Here is a 20,334-nt window from a genome sequence, read left to right on the forward strand (position 1 = left end):
TATACACTCCTACATAGCATTATGTAGTCCCCACATAACATTATGCAGGCCCCACACAGCATTATGCAGCCCCACACAGCATTATGCACCCCCACATAGTGCTATGCGGCCCCACATAGCGTTATATAGCCCCCACATACTATATGGGGCTGGCTTCATAATAATATTATACACCCCAATATAGTATTATGCAACACCCATCGTATTATGCACCCTTCACATTTCATTATCCACCCCCACATAGTATTATACACCCCCACATAACATTATGTACTCCCACATAGTATTGTACTCCCACATAGTATTATACACCCCCATGTAATATTATATAGCCCCACAAAGTATTATGCAGACCCATATAGTAGAATACACCCCCACATAGTATTATGCACCCCCACATTGTAAAATACACCCCCACATAGTATTATATACCCCCACATAGCATTATGCACCCCCATATAGTATTGTACAACTCCCACATAGTATTATGCACCTCTCACGTAGTATTATGCACCTTCACATAGCATTATGCGCCCCCACCATGTACTGAATAAATACATACTCACCTCTCCTCGGTGCCCGGCTGCTGCTCGTTGTTCCACAGCTGTGACTGTGCTCTGCACATCTCAACACAGCAGGACGCAGTAGTGACGTCACCACATATAACTCTAGATAATAACTGTAATTAAAGAATAAAGGCTCCCTCATAGTCTTCCAAATATTATAATGGTCCCGCAAAGCCTTACATATAGTATAATGGGCCTCACATAGTCCTCCATATCGTCTAATGCACCCCATAGTGCTGCATATACAAAAATACACTCCCAATATTCCTCCATATAGTATTATGCAGCCCCACATAGTATTATGCAGTCCCCCACATAGTATTATACACCCCTACATAGCTGTGCTGAGCTGTCAGTGTACAGACACGGTGGACAATGATGTAAGTGAGTGCTGTGCTTCATCTCATCATTGCTTTCAACTGTATCGGCATCTGCAATGCCGATACATTTGAAAGTGCGATCCTGGGTGGGGTCCCGGTGCTGGCGCTGACACCGTGGGCAGCTGCCGCCAGGCCCCCATAACTCACAGGCCCCATAGTAGTGGTGTGACCTGACTCTATTGGCGGTATGCCACTGGTTTACATACAAAATACAAACTGCAGTGAAAAAAATAACAATGACAGACTGGGACAGAAGGGGAGAGGGCCCTGCCCTTGTGGGTTTACAGTCTACAGGATAATGGGAAAGAGACAGTAGGTTGGAGGCTGCAGCAGCTCCAGTGGTGGTGAGGTGGCAGCAGGGTCAAACCTTCTTGAAAAGATGGATTTTCAAGCTCCATCTGAAGGTATCGTATGTTGGAGACAATCGGACATGCTGGGGCACAGAATACGCAGGAGAAATCTTGGAGGCGATTGGTTGAGGACCATAAAAGTGGGGAGGAGAGAATAGATCTTGGGAGGATCAGAGATTACATGTGGGAAGATATCGGGAGATTATTTTGGAGATATATGGAGGAAACAGATTATGGATGGCTTTGTAGATCAATGTTAGTAGTTTGAACTATATCCATTTGGAAATTGGGAGCCAATTAAGAGATTTGCAGAGCGGAGGGAGAGGACAAATAATGAGAAGAGAGGTGGATCATTTGACCAACAGAGTTAAGAATGGATAAGAGAGGTGCGAGAGTGTTGGCAGGGAAAGCACAGAGAATGATGTTTTAGTAGTTAAGGTGGGAGATGATGAGGGCATGCACTATCATTTTAGTAGATTAAGATAGAGTCAAATTTTGGAAATACTGTATTTATTACATTACCAGCAATAGACTGACTGAGACCCCATTTGTTTCTATGGAAATGTTCAAAGCGTGCGGTAATCTTGGCAAATATCATTGTGAGGTGAGATGTGATATAATTATGATTGGTGGATCCTGTGTTATCTTCAGTATTATAGAGGTATTACTTTTCATTGTAAACCTGGCTCTGATGATAAAGAGATTGCTGAAAAGTCATCTGTATAGAACAGGAAGTATGAGTGTAGTAGAGGGCTAAGTGGCTGGTGTGGAAAGTGAGATATTTCTGGGGGGTTTTTAACTATAAAGATAGTAGTATGGAAAAAATAAAATACAAACCTTATTTATACTGTAGGTAATTTTCTGATGATTCAATTTAAGATACTAATAGCCTCACTGCTACAGCTTTAACTGCTGGTCTGATTGTTGGAGATACAGATAGACATTGGAGGAATCCACAAATTGCTCTGCCTTTGGAATTTCTGATCTTCCCACAAAACCATCCCACAAAACCTTCCACAGAAACCCCAGTCTGCTGGTGGCCTGCAGAAAAGCAAAGTAGTGGCTATAGACTTAGTACAACTGAGAATTTCTGACACACCACCTATGTGCATGTGTGACACTTCACAGAGCCCAAGATAGGAGCTTCAATCCTAACCTGGTATACCCGTCGCCGTGCCAGTGGTTTGCAGAAGTCGTGGCCTGACCTGGTTCCATGGCCCCGTGGTGCACAGTAAAAGGGGCAAGCAAGGATTGTTCCTGGAGAATCTGTCACCAGTTACAGTGGTGACTGTGATCCCGGCTTCCTCTGCTGCAGACCCTTCCTCCGACCTTTCCTCCTCCAGGAGTGGAACGGATGATGTTGACTATGCCACCTGTGGTGTGCGGCCAGGGATAAGGCCGCCGCTGCAGGTTACCTCGCCAGGGAAGATGTTGGGGTGCAGCTGGGATGATATCGCTCCCCACAGGTGGAGCGGCTCCCGGGAGGGAGAATGGGGGGACTGGGAATTGCTGGAGAGCAAGGCGATGTCAAACAGAGTCAGAGTCACTGAGTTGCGGGTTTCAGACCTTTTACTCATTGGTCCTTGTGTCGCACCCAAGATGCTGGTCTTTACTGTATTGAGCTCCGGTCGATCCCAGGCAGGGCAGAGGTCGAAGTCTGGTAGGGCAGTCTGTGGGCTCCCTCCTTTTGTTCTCTAGTGTGGCTGTCCTCTCCCATTCCAGGTTTCTGCCAGCTAATGGACCGGGAACCTCCTAACTGGTGGCATCCAGTACCCACCTGGATCCGCTCTGTCAGCTTAGGGACCCTCACCCATCCACCAGCCCGTTCTTAGGTGAGGGAAGGGTGTATGTGTGGCGCTCCTAAGACTTTTGTCGCCACAGAGGTACTGCACCTCAGCCAGAGGTGTGGTATTCCATCCTGGGTAAGAAGGGGGTCATCTACCGGTTCACAGACAAAACCTGCACACACCAATTGTTAGGACACACACTGGGTCAGGGTTTAAGGCAGGTACCCCATTAATGCTGAGGAGCAGCGACCAGTATACCTGGTTATGGGGCCTTAAGTCCCATTCACTGTCCTAGAGGGGTGGAGCCTGGCAGGGGGAAGTGTAGGAGGAGTCAGTGAGTCAGTTAGGAAAACCGGTTAGTTCAAGTTTGAACTGGGCAGTGTGGAGAGTCTGTCAGAGAAGTGACAGTTGACAGGAAGATCTAGTCAGAGAGGACTGTAGCCAAAAGGAGGTTTTAGGTGAAGATCCTGGGGTCTTGTTAGGCCCAGGTGACCCAGATTGAAGGGATTCCAGAGTGCCACGGGAGGCCTCCGTGGACTTGTTCCACCAAGAACACCGGGGTGGAGGAATCTGGTCGCAATAACGGGGATGGACCCCAGGCTAAAGAAGAAAGACATTTCCTTTAGCAATCCGACGGCCCTGGAGGTTGCTTCCGGCACCCGAGTCCACAACCTGCCACCCATCACCTGCAAGGTGGAGCAATAAAAAGACTGAGGTCAGCCACCCTTTGGAAAAGCTCAGTGGCGGAGGCGCAGGACAGTCTAGTGAAGGTCGGCGCTAGTGAGACGGCCAGGAAGGACACATTGAGGGGTGCACTGGTACTGACCCTTGAAATATTCGGGATCGGCGGAAGACCGAAACAGTGAATCCTGGCCCACCACAGGGTAACCGGTCAGCTGCAGTATTGGAACCAACTGTGAGTAAAAACATCTTAACTGCAAAGCCCCGTGTCGTCTGCTTCTTCCTGCACCCATCAACATACATCATAGACTTTACAAACGGTTGCCCCGGGGTACCTGCTCCACCTGTGGGGAGCAAGAAACACCTCAGCTGCCACAAACCAGCCCCGGAGCTCCCGTCCAGCAGCCGTGGCTCCAAAGCCTCCATCCACAGGTGGCGTCACGAATCTTATACAAACTTTATTACCCTCTCCCCAATACCGCCATATTAATTGACTCCGCCAGGGTCACGGAGTCGGGCCCTGCCACCGCTGACTACCCCAGACTAGTCCGGCACGACACCGAGTCACCTAAGGCCCTGGGGTCATATGCACCAGTCTGGACCTTGTTGTTCTGCTGCTCTGCCCCCCCAAGAGAGCTCTGTCAGGGAGCTGCACACTGTGCATCCACACTGTCTGGTCCCTCAAGCCGCTCTGAGTTAAAGTGAAACTAAACTGTCTGTTCTATAACTCACTCCTGCACATGCCCCCACCTGAGAAAGGTTCCAGCCCACTGTTATGGTCACCGGAAATTCTCTTTGTCTCTGTGTGAGGCACCTGCTGTCTGTGTTTGCAAGGCTGGGTGATGCAAAAACTAAACTTTCCAGACTTTAACCTCATCCTGCTCAGGATGGACGGACATTATAAAATACATAGAATACAATACCCTGTAGCAACCAGTCTCAGGGGCACTACACATGAACCCAAAGGCAATAACAAAAATAATTATCCGAGATAATGAGTAGAACATAGTCTCTTGGCAGTGGTCTTAAACATGCAGCCCATAACCCTAGACCCGGCATCACCAAGGAACATGCAGGTTTGTCAGGCAAGACAATATAATTATGAAAAATTGGAATTCAGGCAAAGTTGGTAAAGTTGATGTCACAGGTGTGTTACAGGTGACAGACAGTCATGTGTTTTCGGGTCGTAGAAGGTCACTGTGATTTGCAGCACAGAATTCTCCCTGACTTTCCATTGTTCCTGCTGTCAATATTCATTGGTATGGGTAGCTTTCCTGCTGGATTCATCTGTCCCCCTTTTGGACCCAGCAGAAGCTCAACCTCCACCCAGCTGTTGTTTGTCAGTATTCCCTTAGTGTTTAAATACCCCTTTCTTGCTATGGACAGTGCTGGTGATATTTTCAGTTCATTCAAGGTGAGGTGGCAAGCAGGTGGTTTGTTCTCCTTGGGGTTTCATTGCAGGAAGCTCCCCTAAACTCCTATCTGATTCATCTAATGATAAATAGTTCATGGTGTTCCCCCTGTGTGTCCCCCTTGTGTCTTCTATAGTCTTTAGTGGGGTTGACAAAGAGCTCATCCCACCCGTTCCCTATTTAGGGCCCAGCACTAGGGATACCTAGAGTCAGATATCCGGCTCGGCGCATAGGTGCAGAACCTATCTAGGTTGGTGAGGTACCCCAGGGACCAGAAGTAGGTTCGGTCAGTGGTCACATCTTCCCTCTCCTTAGACACAGGGTTTCCCTTCCCTTTCGCTTTGCTCTTGGTACTTCCTGTACCTTCCCTGACAATTGAGTGATAAAACCTATGACAGCAATAACTAAGGCCATACTGTGTATAAAAGAGAGGATAAATTAATAATTTACAGGTAAGTTATTGATTTGGTGTTCTTAATAAAATGTTTATGCCACACTCAGTGTGTTCCTTCATAATTGCAATACACATTTATGACCGTCCATATATAATTTATAAAATAGGCATTTTAGGAAGAGGTGTGATTTATAGTGAGATAACAAAAGGCTTGTGAGGCTAACTGGATAATTTGTACTTAGCTACCTGAGGCGAGAGCACAACTCTCCATATTCTCTACTATTTAGATATTGAAACATCAGAAACAATTTTTCATCTAGAGTAGTTTGAAGTTTTTCATCCATCTTTTGAGAAACTTGCAATCCTTCCTCATCCTTCCCCACTATCCCGATGCTCTCTCTCTGTTTAAGCCCTTAGGCTGTGTTTGTTTTCGGTTCGCCTGGCCAACACCATCATGTTTCCTACTATGATAAGATACTGTAAGATCTAGGAGAAAAAGATGAAAATAATCATTGAAGCGAGACAGAAATCCACAGTGACTTGGAAATGTAAATTCCTCCCACACAGGAGCAAATCTAATCTGTGTTTCTCCTAGAAAGAGATGTGGTAGAGGGACACAGAAATGTAGAGGAGCTGAGGAAATAAGAAGACTGTTGGACAGACTAAAGGGCAGCTAGAAGAAGACAAACGTGCGGAAAGTAGAGTAGACTCTCTAGCCCTCCAGAGAGAATACTGTTGAGTACCGATGCTGCAAATGTTAAACTGACAGTTAATATGTTGTTATATCATGACACCATAAACCTTATGAAACATTTCCTATGGCTTGTGCTTTGTAATATAGCAACATGAGGTTTGCTGCATCATGGTATGAAAACTGTTATTTGCCAGATTAGTATTCTGTACTTACCTGGCACCTATTGAATATTTTGATAAGTGGTTATGACAGTGTTACGCACCTGTCCAGGCTATCCTGGTCTCCGATTCCATCTCCTATGGCCGCCAACCTCTGTTGTGCTCCACATCAGGTTTTGCATGTGTGCCGCCCCGGTAGGCCTCTGATGTCACGGTGGCGGGTCACGCTGTCTGAGTGGTGAAGTGGCTGTACCAGACGCGAGCGACAGACTATTGTGATGGGGGTTAAAAAAATATATAAAAAGGAGGAGAAAAAAAATGAATAGTTTGCAACACCAGTTGGGATGTTCGGCTTTGGTATGGCCAAGCACTGCAGGAGGTCCCCAGGAGTTAGGTGGTGATACAAAGTGCCAGAGGGTTGTCCACACTCCCCCCCCCCCCCAACTAGAGCTGGGTCCTGGGGAAGTTGAGGTAAGGATAGTGAAGGAGAGAATAATTCAGACAGAGACAGGATAGGGAGCTTCTACCTTTTACTGAAGCTCTACAGAAAACAGTCTGGAACTTTCCTTACAGGATATACGTACCAAGATGGTGATCTGACTTGCCCCAATGAGAGCTCATTTTCTTTGCTGTATCCTAGTGTATTCCTCTTACTGCTACTTCCCTACCTGGGAAAAAGTATCTTGAAATCTTTGGCAAGCAACTGGAATCCTCTAAGAAAACTTACTGTTGCTTGTTTTCGGATTAAATGACGTAGCTGAGCTCCTGGGCAATTTTACTGTTCCTTATAAAAGGGCTAATAGCAGTCTCTCAGTTTGCCCCTGATCCTGAAAGTCCAGGGGACCTAGGGACTGATACCCTGCCAATTTACAGTTGGCCCCTCCAGAGGTTTCAAAAGTTAACTCAAGCCAGGGCCATCTCCATTTTATACTCCTCACACACTCTCACCCTGACACCAACTCCAACTGAATTTACCTCACACTTCAGCTCCTCCCCTTTCTCCTTCTAGGGTGCACACACAAGCCTTATCAGCTGTCATGCTGGGTGTGGGGAGAGACACCCAGCAAGTGGACTCCTGGGAATAAGGGAGGCTGAAACACAACGAGGCGGGGTGACCAGGCGCTCCTGTGCTGACCCTGACACTTGAGGGCCCCATTCTTACCATCAAGCGACAGGTACCTATAAGGGTTAGGAGGTGTGGCCCGCCAACATGCCCCTGTCTCCTAGCCAGACCCAAGGACTAAATCCCACCACCCAACAATCCACGGAGGGAAAAACAAACACAAAAATAAACAGCAAATGGGGAAAAAGAAAAAACAACAACTTATCTTGAGAGGGAATCTTCAGAATAAACAGCAACAGTAGTCTGAAGCCACATGCACTCCTGAGCAAGCGACTTCTGCAAGTGAAGAGAACTCGCACTGGGAGAGTGAGAGGTCCCACGTTATAAAAGCCCTTAATTATCAGCTGGAGGATAAGCTCCTCCAACCTGGCAAGGAAACAGAAAAAAAAACCTAAATCAAGCCCTTAAGGGGACAGCATCCATTATCGGCTGGACAATCGCCGGGCCCTTATGCACCTGGTCCCAGCAGCCGCACCTGAAGATCCAGACACATCCGTGACTGTTATGATTCAGTGACCGAGGAGGATCAGAAAAAGGACAAAAAAAACTAGGAAACCCATAATGTTACCAGAGTGATTGGAGTCTTAGCGATCTGCAGACCTAATACTAATACACAACTAGAACTAGCCGTGGGACGTGCTTACAATGACCTGGTCGCCTCGACACAGCCGGAGAACTAATTATTCCTACAGAAAGAAATACAGGAAAGGCTAATCTGCCTCGGAGCAGTCCCCCAAAGATATAGATAGCCCCCCACATATAAAGATTACGGTGATGTAGGAAAACACAATACACAAGTAGAGAACAGATTCAGCAAAGATGAGGCCCAAACTATCTATCCAGGAAAGGACAGAAAAGAGCACTGTCCTTTCCTAGAAAATACCAACATGCCTGATATGGAAAAATACTGAGTCCACACGGACTTTTTCCCCACTATATCAGTACTCTGGTGTAACTGGGATCCAAGCAAAAACTAATATAGATGAGGGACTGAAATTAGTACCAAGCATGACAAACAAAATCTACTGCAGAAAATGAAGCAAGGCACACAGACATTCCCAGCAGGGAATGATCCAACTCCACACAGGCAAAATCAGGAAATAGGCCTTAGTATATAAACAGAAAAAAACAGCAAAATAGTGGAAACACAAGTAGGGGTACAAAGACCAAACTTATCTGAAAGGAGTTCTGGTAGACACAGAGGGAAGGGCTGGCTTGTGAATGTCCTTAGCACACAGGAGACAACATTGAGCAATGGCAAGGAACAAAGGAACACTACTCAGATATATAGGCCCAATCAGAATCCCCTGATTGCCAATCATTCCCAGCTGTCTGGCCTCCATTCAGCAAGTCAACTCCACTACCAGGGGCTCTATGTCATCATCTCACTTTCTGTCTTAAGCCTGCTTTACAGGGGACGACCGATCGTGCGATTTCACGATCGATCGTACCCGCCCCCGTCGTTTGTGCGTCACGGGCAATTGATTGCCCGTGGCGCACAAACTCGTAACCCCCCCGTCACACATACTTACCTCCCGTGCGACGTCGCTGAGGGCGGCGAACATCCACTTCCTGGAGTGGGAGGGATGTTCGGCGTCACAGCGACGTCACGCGGCGGCAAAGCCAATAGAAGCGGAGGGGCGGAGATGAGCGGGATGTAAACATCCCGCCCACCTTCTTCCTTCCACATAGCCGGCGGGAGCCGCGGGATGCAGGTAAGCGATGATCATCGTTCCCGTGGTGTCACACGGAGCAACGTGTGATGCCACGGAAACGATGAACATCCGGCGCCATGTTTCATAAACGATTTTATGAAACCTAGCAACGAGTACACGACTCACGATTTGTGAGCAATACTGCGTTGCTAGGAGGTGTCACACAGGCCGACGTCACAAGCGAGCTGGATGTGCGTCACAAAAACCGTGACCCCGACGATCTATCGCACGATAGATCGTCTCATGTAAAGCACCCTTTAGGACGAAGACTCTAGAGTCCTGTGCAGTAGCACTGCTTCGTTGAAGTGGCAACAGGCGCTGATGAAACTAATTTGTTTAGGTGACAAACAGCACACTGCCGCAGAGTTGTTGAGAGGTATATCAGATCAGACAAATCTGTGGCTCTCACCACTGAGCCTACAACCAGAAATGGTCATGTGTGATAATGGCCGTAACCTATTGCGATAATGGCGGCTCTGAAGCTTGGCAAACTCACACACATACCATAGCTGGCCCACTTGCTCAGCTTAGTGGTTCAGTGGTTTCTGAAAACTTACCAAGACTTGCCTGAGCTACATGAGAGGGTACACCACGTGTGAGCCAATTTTCGCAAGTTAAGCCCGCTCTACACACTACAATATATCTTACGATGTGTCGGCGGGGTCACGTTGTAAGTGACGCACATCCGGCATCGTAAGGTACATTGTAGTGTGTAACAGCTACGTGCGATTGCGAATGAACGGTAAAACGTTCATCGCACGCACATCGTTAATTCCTCATGAATTGAACGTCAGGTTGTTCATCGTACCCGGGGTAGCACACATCGCAGTGTGTGACACCCCGAGAACAATGAACAGATCTTGCCTGCGTCCTGCGGCTCCCGGCCAGCAATGCGGAAGAAAGGAGGTAGGCGGGATGTTTACGTCCCGCTCAGCTCCGCCCCTCCGCTTCTATTGGACGGCTGCCGCGTGACATCGATGTGACGCCGAACGTCCCTCCCACGCCAGGAAGTGGATGTTCGCCGCCCACATCGAGGTCGTATGGAAGGTAAGTACGTGTGACGGGGGGTTACTCGTGTGTGCGACACATTTAACAAATTGAACGTGCCGCACATACGATGGGGGCGTTGCAAATCGCATACGATATTGTATGCGAAATTGCAATGTGTAAAGCAGGCTTAAGCTACAGCTGCCGCCAGTCTGGCAGTGCTGCAGAGCTTGAAAGTGCGTCCTCTGCCTCTGGAGTGCAAACCTATGGATGACCACTCTTGAGGATCATGGCAGAAATTGGAGCAGTTCAGGGTGAGAAATCTGGTAGAAATTGACGGTAATAATTAGTGAATCCCAAAAATTGCTGGATTGTCTTAACTCCATCAGGAAGAGACCATTTCTCTGGATCCTAGGAAAGGAAGAGAGGTCTACTCAAAGATGCACTTCTCAAACGTGGAATACAAACAGTTCTCCTGGAGTCTCTACAGAACCTGGTGAATATTCCACCTGTGGGCAGATTGGGAGAGAACACCAGGATGTCATCCAGGTACACCACCACACAAGTGTAAACACTGTCTCAAAAGATGTTGTTAGAAAATTCTTGGAATAGCTCAAAACAGAGCTTAAAGTGCCCCCCTCCTCCATAATGGAAATTTATTTTGTGGCATCCCAATTGGCTATGCAGCTTTTCTTGATCAGCAATGCGGATACACCACGTATCCTTGTTTTCTGTGCATCTCAGACTGCAGAGCTCATAGACTGCTGAGACCCACACCCCGCAAACAAGACCCTCCCATGTCCGATTAACCACTCCGAGACCAAATTAACCAAAATACAAACTTTATTAGGAGAGCTTTATCAAAATTAAACAACTCTCATCTTTTATTGTGGATGGAGGTTGGTCACAGCACAATTAACCATTATTAATCAATACTTTCAAACGAAACTTTGTGCCAGGCCGGACTTCCGGCGCACTTTAGCTTTCGTAACCGAACAACTGTTTGGCTCAAAACCGCTGTGACTTGAAAAGATTAAGCAAAAGATAGGGAGGGAGGGTGGGACAGCAGCGTCCGGATCTCACAAGGTGAGGAGAGACCGGAACCAGGAAGAGGGGGAATATTTATAGGGGAAAGAGTGGGATCATGGGAACATTCCCATTGGATAACACCCCTGGAAGGGGAGGAGGGAGAATCGGACATGAGAGGGAACTTAACCCCTTACTACCAGGGCACAGCAGTCAGGGTGCATTCAGTAAAACACTGACATGCCCTATAGACTGCTGAGACCCACACCCCGCAAACAAGACCCTCCCATGTCCGATTAACCACTCCGAGACCAAATTAACCAAAATACAAACTTTATTAGGAGAGCTTTATCAAAATTAAACAACTCTCATCTTTTATTGTGGATGGAGGTCGGTCACAGCACAATTAACCATTATTAATCAATACTTTCAAACGAAACTTTGTGCCAGGCCGGACTTCCGGCGCACTTTAGCTTTCGTAACCGAACAACTGTTTGGCTCAAAACCGCTGTGACTTGAAAAGATTAACCAAAAGATAGGGAGGGAGGGTGGGACAGCAGCGTCCGGATCTCACAAGGTGAGGAGAGACCGGAACCAGGAAGAGGGGGAATATTTATAGGGGAAAGAGTGGGATCATGGGAACATTCCCATTGGATAACACCCCTGGAAGGGAAGGAGGGAGAATCGGACATGAGAGGGAACTTAACCCCTTACTACCAGGGCACAGCAGTCAGGGTGCATTCAGTAAAACACTGACATGCCCTATAGACTGCTGAGACCCACACCCCGCAAACAAGACCCTCCCATGTCCGATTAACCACTCCGAGACCAAATTAACCAAAATACAAACTTTATTAGGAGAGCTTTATCAAAATTAAACAACTCTCATCTTTTATTGTGGATGGAGGTCGGTCACAGCACAATTAACCATTATTAATCAATACTTTAAACGAAACTTTGTGCCAGGCCGGACTTCCGGCGCACTTTAGCTTTCGTAACCGAACAACTGTTTGGCTCAAAACCGCCACGGAGGAGCAGAGGCCCTAGATTGTGCTCCGACCCCACCCATAAAGTACAAAGCCTGATCAATACCATCTTGCGGCGGGAACCGAGGTCATTTCACCGGGCGTGAATGACGAGGACCACTGGAGTTAAGGCAGACCTGGCAATCTCCACAACTTCAGGTATAACTTGAGCCCATATGAGACCCCTGATGCCTCTCCAATTCACCTCGAAGCCACGAAAGCCAAATATAGGAGTGGCCCAGTAACCAAATTACAGACTTAGCTGCGCCTAAAAGGAAAAAACTGTTAGTGACACGTATACAATAAGGCAAACCTGTTTAAGTAATTGATTAAAGAAGCAATAATTCCGGACTAATACATTTCGCAAAACATGCAGAACACCACCGGCCTATGCATTGGGCAATCCCGCCCAAGCGGCCTCAGTCACCGCCCCTATCCAAAGGAGTGAGTACCAAACTCGCTGGCGGGCAGACCCAGAAACGTTAAACATTTACGAAAAACCGCTAAGAATTGGAATCTCGTCAGAGGGGAACCGTCTTCATGGACTAGAATGAAGAGTTACCATGGCGCAAAGTGATGTAGTTACGGATCAGTCTAACAGGGCACACTGGGCCAGGAATAGAAACAAAAATAACCAGCAGCCATTCCCGGTTTGATCAGTTTTAGATTGCCGAATTCTTATCCTTAAACCCCCATTACCCGATGTGATGTCGTCGTGCCGAAGGCCCCCGTGGGTGCCTCCGGCAGGAGAAAGCAACTCAATAATGCGAAATGCGCCAAAAAGGCTATAGCAAAAGAAGCAGAGAAAAGAGCAGACTCGAAAGGAGGAGGACAAAGGGCGGAGATGTGTCCGATGATACTAGGAAGAAGGCTAAAAGAAACCGGCCTTCTGCGCTCAATTCTAGGCTGCCCCCTGCCCCACGCCTTAACTGCTTGTTGGACTATTAAAAATTTAGTAATGTCCAGCCAACCTCGTAGTTTGAAATGGAAAGCAAGCTCCGACAGCTAGTACAGGTGATACAGGTACTGGCAGGTAACATCCAATCTGGCAGAATCAAATGTAGAAACCGTGTAATTTGCTGCGAAAAAACTAACCATTCCACCCATGCCTTACCGTAAGCCAGCCGGGGCCCCTGAAGACGTCACCAACGGCATCAGCTGCATTCCAACAGATCCCATATGCTGTGTGGGCACGATATTCCCTCTGTTTGGGCGAAAGGACAGAGCTGTCGGAACTTCTGAAATTGAAAACGGGAAAGTGAGTCGGTGATAGTGTTGCACCTGCCAGGCACATGGCGAGCCCGGAACCAAATATTGAGCTCAAAACTTGAAGCACAAAAATTTAAGTAATTTTATAACTGGCAAAGAGGATGAAGTCAGGTGATTTATCGCGTGCACCACCCTCATGTTGTCAGTCCAGAATCAAATCCGTTTATTTCTGAAGGCTGGATCCGAAATCGCGACCGCTGTCACAATGGGGAATAAATTGAGGAGAGTTAGATTGGACACGAGACCATTGGCATGCCAAGATTGGGGCCAATGCTCATCACACCATTGAACACCGGAAATAACACCAAAACCCAACGATCCAGATGCGTCGGAAAAGAGTGATAACTCTTCATTGGAGACAAAGTTATCCTAGAAACAAGTTTGCCTATTGTACCTGGATAAGAAATCGTTCCAAATGAACAAATCAGCCCATAGGCGGGAAGTAATCCTGGTACGGAGATGGGGAAGCCAAACTCCTTTTGTAGCCAGTGATAACCTCTGGGAAAAACCTCTGGGAAAAACTCGACCCATTGGCATGGCGAGACAGGCAATACTAGAAGGCCCAAGAAAGATTGCATCTGACGGAGGGTCACTCTACGGACCGAACAAAAACCCCATGATCAGTGAGCACAGATTCAATAAGAAAAATGGGGGGGAGCCAGCACTGCCTGTGAATGGGATGCAAGTATGACAAAATAAAAAGTGTAACATTCACAAATTCATTCCTACTGTATCAATTCAATGAGATTTTTGGCAAATAATTGATCAATGATTTGAGCCCCCCTGCCCCGTCACGGCAAATCTCTATAAGGGGGGTCCCTACACTACAGTATATAATATACATGCGTACCATGTGGTCTCGTGTGATGTGTAGGACCATATAGGAACACCACCTACCTGAGAAGTGTCAGAACCGCTCCCATGCTGCATGGGCTGACAACTGCGAATAGAGAGGCAGTCCAGGTGCCTGCCACTAGCACAATGTCTGAACTAGCCCCCACAGTGTCAGACCAGCAGACATGGATGAAGGGCGGAACAGCCCCAGGCAGGTGGTGCTTAAGTATTAATGCCTATGGAACAGGAGGCGGTGGCTGCATGTGAACAGGCACCAAACATAAATTTTGATGGTGACAGAAGGAATTTGCAAACCACACTGGGCGTGCGCGGCATGGCGGTGGTCAACCGCCTGACCAGTAAACGAGAAAAATGGGGGGGAGCCAGCACTGCCTGTGAATGGGATGCAAGTATGACAAAATAAAAAGTGTAACATTCACAAATTCATTCCTACTGTATCAATTCAATGAGATTTTTGGCAAATAATTGATCAATGATTTGAGCCCCCCTGCCCCGTCACGGCAAATCTCTATAAGGAGGGTCCCTACACTACAGTATATAATATACATGCGTACCATGTGGTCTCGTGTGATGTGTAGGACCATATAGGAACACCACCTACCTGAGAAGTGTCAGAACCGCTCCCATGCTGCATGGGCTGACAACTGCGAATAGAGAGGCAGTCCAGGTGCCTGCCACTAGCACAATGTCTGAACTAGCCCCCACAGTGTCAGACCAGCAGACATGGATGAAGGGCGGAACAGCCCCAGGCAGGTGGTGCTTAAGTATTAATGCCTATGGAACAGGAGGCGGTGGCTGCATGTGAACAGGCACCAAACATAAATTTTGATGGTGACAGAAGGAATTTGCAAACCACACTGGGCGTGCGCGGCATGGCGGTGGTCAACCGCCTGACCAGTAAACGAGAAAAATGGGGGGGAGCCAGCACTGCCTGTGAATGGGATGCAAGTATGACAAAATAAAAAGTGTAACATTCACAAATTCATTCCTACTGTATCAATTCAATGAGATTTTTGGCAAATAATTGATCAATGATTTGAGCCCCCCTGCCCCGTCACGGCAAATCTCTATAAGGGGGGTCCCTACACTACAGTATATAATATACATGCGTACCATGTGGTCTCGTGTGATGTGTAGGACCATATAGGAACACCACCTACCTGAGAAGTGTCAGAACCGCTCCCATGCTGCATGGGCTGACAACTGCGAATAGAGAGGCAGTCCAGGTGCCTGCCACTAGCACAATGTCTGAACTAGCCCCCACAGTGTCAGACCAGCAGACATGGATGAAGGGCGGAACAGCCCCAGGCAGGTGGTGCTTAAGTATTAATGCCTATGGAACAGGAGGCGGTGGCTGTGTGTGAACAGGCACCAAACATAAATTTTGATGGTGACAGAAGGAATTTGCAAACCACACTGGGCGTGCGCGGCATGGCGGTGGTCAACCGCCTGACCAGTAAGGGCCAGTCCTGACATTGTGCTGGTGTGTGTGGTTCTGCCACACACACTGGCACCTGGGCTGCCTTTATTCGCGGTTGTCAGTCCTGGCAGCATGGGAGCGGTTCAGACATGTCTCAGGTAAGTGGTGTCTTCATATGGTCCTGCTCATTATATGAGACCTTTTGGTACATAATAATTTATAATATAGCGTTAGGGACCCCCCTATAGAGATTTGCCGTGACGGGGCAGGGGGGCTCAAATCATTGATCAATCATTTGCTAAAAATCTCATTGAATTTTTACAGTAGGAACGAATTTGTGAATATTACACTTTTTATTTCTTCATTGTTGCAAGCCATTCCTAGCAGTGCTGGCTCCCCTCTCTCCTTTTAGCACAGATTCAATACCTTATCATCTGGGAGACGAAAAAACCATCGCGTTTGAATCTATCTCAATACCAAGAAAAGAAAGGATCGGCAAAGGACCGACTGTTTTTTCCTTTGACAACGGGACACCGAATCTTGACATCAAGCTGCAAAACGTATGTAATAGAAAGTGGCAGTGAGTGGAATCTTGGGGGCCTACAAAAAGAAGTCATCAAGATAATGAGTAACGGATTGAGAACCGGATTCAACTTGTACAAATAAATTCCAAAAAGAACTAAATAGCGCAAAATAGGAACAAGAGATTGAGCATCCCATGGGAAGGCACGTATCGTAGTCATAACAACCGTCTGCAAAACATCCCAACAACTGGTAGCAATCAGGGTGGACCGGGAAGAGGCGAAAAGCCGACACAATATCTGACTTGGCCATCAGCGCCCCCGGTCCCGCTTGCCAAACTATACCCACAGCTTTGTCAAAAGAGACCTATGTGACTGACGTGTCCAATTCAAGTATACCATCGTTGACGGATGAACCTCTCGGGTGAGACAGGTGATGAATTAGACGGAATTTTCCTGTTTCCTTCTTAGGAATGACCCCAAACGGAGACACCCGAAAGTTGTAAAAAGGTATCACCTTAAAGGGTCCCTTAAACCTGCGTTTATCTAACTCGCTGTTTAGTTTATCAAGCAAAACCTCATGGAGTTCCGTCGCCGACTTTACATTCCGGACAAAAACGGGTTGTCTGTTAAGGTTAAAAAGGGGGTAAAGAATCCAAAAGTGAAGCCGAAGCGCAGCTGAGCTGCCGCCTCTTTATTGAGGTACCGATCAAGCCACGGCCCCGTCTCGGATACGCTCACTGGTGTCTCGATTTTCAGGTGAATTTGACGACTTTGTTGGCAATTTTGCCGCAGGGCGGGAGCATTTTGCTGCTGCATGGGGGCCTCCGCAGGTAGAGCATTCAAGCTTATACCTGCAGAGACCAAAGAATCGGCAGTGCCGCTGGGTCTACGCATGGCCACTGAACTGGAACCGGCAGAGCTGCCAGGGGCCGCCACATGAAAGGGGACTTTAGGAGTCATCATGAAGCGCAACCAGGAGTCCGTAGCTTTAACCCCCCACCCTAAGTGTGGTTGATGGGCCAGACGACGCCTGAAATCTTCGTCATAATGCCATCACGCAACCCGCCGTGCGCCTTGTACACGTTATATATGGAGTCAACATATATAAAAAGCTCAGGACAACGGTCAGGATGTTTCTGACTTATGCACACCCTAATACGAAAAAAGGCTTGCAGCCAATTATTAATAGTTTTTGTAGTTTTTGCAACCCTGGGGTTTTTTTTTTTTTTTTTTTAAAAGGCCGTTCAGCAGAACCCTCTCCTTGTCTACAGTAAATTGATCAGTGGAAACAAGCGACCAAATGTCTATATAATCATTTGCCCAAATTTTTTTTTTTTTTTTTACAGTCTCTGGGTCAAGGTGAGAGCCTAAGGAGGGGTGGGGGTGGGGGGGATACCGCAAAAGAATGTATCCTTATGTATATCAGCCCCAGGAGGGGGCTCGTATCTCTTTTCAGGTGGATTTCAGAGTAATAAAGGGTTAACCAGAATTTTTAATTTTTATTTTTTTTTTTACTCGGGGTATTTAAATGGGCTAACAGAGCTTTTAATGACATAGCTGATAGCTGTAGTATCGGCACCTCCCCAAGCCCCAGAATAATTGTACTCACCGACCGCTGGAGCATCCGTGGGATTCACCGATATATCTTGAGCCGCTACTGATCCGTCGGCATGTGGTTGAGCCACATAGGGTTCGGCATCTCCCTGGCGGCATGATCTGCGACGAGATTGCCTGCTGGATGTCCTGGAGTCGTCGGATGAATCAGCCGTGGTTGATGGCGAACGCAATCCTGATAACCGAGACCGACGGCTTCTGCGAGAGGATGTGGACCGTCGCTCTGAATAGGCAGAGCGGCGATCGCGATCCCTACTGGATCGTCTGCGTCTATATAGGCTACGGGAATGTGAGGAGTCAGAGGAGTCGGAGGCAGCGGAGCGGTGTCCGCGCCCAGGCGTTGCCTACCATGGGCCGTGCTTTCAGCACCCGCTGCATCGTGGACAGGGAAGACCCGGGGTAGGTTCTGCAGCTCCGGGGGCAAGGCCGATGTGACGCCCTGGCACAGCCAGGTTGTCACATAAAGAGTTAATCCTCCTTGGTAATATGATCTCACACTGGTGCAGCCAAACAAGCACAGCCCCCAGTGTAAGGGAAAAGCAGAGGAGAGGGGAGGGGCTGGAGCAGAGAGTGTGGAGAGGTCAGAGAGAACAGAGGTCTGGAGTTCAGCTCCCGGCTGGGAGTGAAGCGTTCTCTAAGAGGGCCGGGGCAGGCCGTAGTGAGGAAGGGGCCAGAACAGGTAGCCGGAGCTGGGCGGTGGCCCCTCGGTACCTGGGTACCCGGATCACTACAGGGGAGTAGATTCCCCGTCCCCGGCTGAGGAGAAAGTGGAAGAGAGAGGAGAGAAAGGCACTTGGCTGCAGGGAAGAACAACAAGGGCTGCTGCACCGTGTGTGGGACACTAACACCCCGTACCAAAGGCTGCGGACACCGGCAATTCTTAGTTCACCAGTGACTCCGTGTGACTTTCTTGTGAGTACACCCGTGCCCTCGGGCATCGCACTGCAGCACTGCGCCCTGCTCCCTGCTTACCCCATCACCGGGCCCCGGGACTACCAACCCCCTACCCACGGAGGGGAGAAATAACATCTAGCTGCTCCATACCATCCCCGGGACCCCCACACTGAGCAGCGGTGGTGCCATCACCACAACCGTGGGTGGCGTCACGAACTATAACAATTCCCCTTACTAAATTCCCATTTACTGTGGAGCCTGGGATCACAGACCGGGTCACGCCATCGTGATACCCACAGAAGTGACTCTGTGGCCCGGATCTGAGTACCCCTGGTCCCCGGGCGAAACATTTGGCGTCACGAACAGGATCGAACCCATCCAGTTACCTGGAGGAAGTGCGCCTTATTCTGGACTGTCAGCGGTGATCCGCTGCAAAAATCTTGAAATCCGCCATTTTAGCCGCCATTTTAGGCGCCAAAAACAACAACTTGGCGCCTTCTTCTCCGAGCGGTGGGCGCGAAAAAGAGGCTCCGCCCCCTGAGAATGCGGGCGGAAGTGAAGCTCCGGAGGACCGGAAGCGAAAAGAGAAACTTTAAAAGCTGCTGGAAGGACTGCTCCCGAGTACCAGGGGGGAGCAGAAAGAAGGAACCGCAGCTTATGTGACGAGGACTGTAACGGCAGGGATGCCAGGACTCTGCCAGCATTTGGTTCCTGGAGAGGCCGCCGCAGCGATGCACCGACCCGTTACCCCTGTTACCGGTAGCGGAGCCCGCAGCACCTGTTGGGGAGGACCCAGACCTGGGGTCCCCAGGCCTCACCTTTGTCACCACCCTGCCACCGGCCCCGGCAGTCCGCCCGGCCGCGACGGAGATGACAACGGCTCCGGCAGTCCGCCCGGCCGCAACGGCAGCGAAGTACCGGTCCCGTTGACCAATTTGGGGCTGTTCCTGGACTGGGGTCAAGGGGTGCTGCCTGGGTTTTAGGGGCAGCACCAAGGCTAGGTTGTTTGGGTGGGTGACTGAAGGACCCGTTACACAGTTATTATTAAAAGTGTTATTTGTTGTTGCAACGTTGAAGCAATGTGCATCCCGCTGTGGGAAGATTGAAAATGTTTAAAATGTTTTATTCTTTTCCAGTTTAATAAAATGTCGGTGCCTAGCCGGCCCGAGGACGGGCCGTGTTTTACCAGGGGGGTGTGTGACGCCCTGGCACAGCCAGGTTGTCACATAAAGAGTTAATCCTCCTTGGTAATATGATCTCACACTGGTGCAGCCAAACAAGCACAGCCCCCAGTGTAAGGGAAAAGCAGAGGAGAGGGGAGGGGCTGGAGCAGAGAGTGTGGAGAGGTCAGAGAGAACAGAGGTCTGGAGTTCAGCTCCCGGCTGGGAGTGAAGCGTTCTCCAAGAGGGCCGGGGCAGGCCGTAGTGAGGAAGGGGCCAGAACAGGTAGCCGGAGCTGGG

This window comes from Anomaloglossus baeobatrachus, chromosome 10 (assembly GCF_048569485.1).
Source record: "Anomaloglossus baeobatrachus isolate aAnoBae1 chromosome 10, aAnoBae1.hap1, whole genome shotgun sequence".
Classification (NCBI taxonomy): Eukaryota; Metazoa; Chordata; class Amphibia; order Anura; family Aromobatidae; genus Anomaloglossus; species Anomaloglossus baeobatrachus.